Here is a 1,290-nt window from a genome sequence, read left to right as displayed (position 1 = left end):
AATGAACATTTGCAATCTTCTTGGATGATACCCTTGATATCCTCCCACAACTCATCTGGTCTTTGCTCATTCGTGTTCAAGGCCTCAAACCTGTTCTTGAGATGGTTCTGAAATTCAGATGGGATAGACTCAAAGTTGTATTTCTGTATATTTTCTTAAATATTTTGCTTTTATTTGAGTGATGATTATGCTGTTAGTAAGAAGATTGAAGACTAATTTTATTTTGCCTTATATATTGCCAATGTGTGTGTTGAGTGAGAATCAACTCATAGGTAATTTGAATTCCAGTGGGTTTTCAGGGGCAGTAAATCACAATTGCACAGGATTAGATTTCCCATCTTTGTCCTGTGGAGCAGCTGGTGGATTTGAATCATATGCATTTGGATAGGCAGCATAACTTCTTACCAGAAAGTTGTCAAATACCCAGTAAGATCGGTTCAAGGCCAGCTACCAGCACTGGGCTGTGGCAAGGAGATATAGCTATATCTCTAGATAGATATAGCTCTAGATAGATGTATCTATATGTCTGTCTGTCTATCTATCTATCTATCTATCTATCTATCTATCTATCTATCTATCTACTATTTCTGGCAGTCTACTGGTAAGGAGTTGCACTGCCAACGTGAAGGCATGTGATTTGAATCCATCAGGTGCTCCACTATAAATCACAGGAGAGAAAGAGATTGCCCATCTTGCTCCCTTGGAGCATAAGGTGGCTTTGAAGGCTCCCTGGAATCTGACCCTTTACCTTCATTTCACCCAGTGTCCTCCTTTGCTTCCCAGTCTCCTACCACAGTGCACTCTTTGCTCTTTGGTAATGACACGCAGCATGATCCTACCTCAAAGCCTCAGTATTTTTCTGATCTACATCTAGGAAGCTCTACTGCCATTGAAGGGTTTGTTCAGAGATGCTTTCCCTGACCATATTGACAAAATTAACCCATCCTACACTGTCTCTTTCAGTTTCCTTATAGCTTCTCTCTCCATTTCTTTGCAGATCATCTCCAACTGCTGCTGTGATTTTTGTTGTTGTTGCCAATTGATTTATTTTTTGCTTCCAACTACTAGACTACTTGCCTCCAGTGGGAAGAAGGAATCTTAATTTTACTCACTGCTGCCTCTCCAGTGCCTCTATAGTAGCATCTCAGTAAATACACTCCTTACTTACAGACTATTTTATTATCTAGGCTTGCCTGATACAGGCCATGGTTTTTGCAATCACTTGTTATGCATCAGAGAGCTGGACAATGACTAGGGAGGATAGAAGGAGAATTGACACCTTTGAGCTGT

At 40.5% G+C, this 1,290-nt stretch overlaps 1 protein-coding gene across 1 annotated transcript in view; it reads left to right on the top strand.

Moving 5' to 3' along the window:
- Nucleotides 1-1,290, top strand: part of SLC9A2 (solute carrier family 9, subfamily A (NHE2, cation proton antiporter 2), member 2) — a 180,631-nt gene that overhangs the window by 61,006 nt on the left and 118,335 nt on the right. The gene's annotated exons all lie outside the window — the stretch shown is intronic.

Source organism: Elephantulus edwardii, unplaced genomic scaffold, assembly GCF_000299155.1.
Source record: "Elephantulus edwardii isolate Elephantulus edwardi_28Jun2011 unplaced genomic scaffold, EleEdw1.0 scaffold00036, whole genome shotgun sequence".
In the NCBI taxonomy this organism is placed as follows: Eukaryota; Metazoa; Chordata; class Mammalia; order Macroscelidea; family Macroscelididae; genus Elephantulus; species Elephantulus edwardii.
This window is presented reverse-complemented; position numbering and strand designations above follow the sequence as displayed.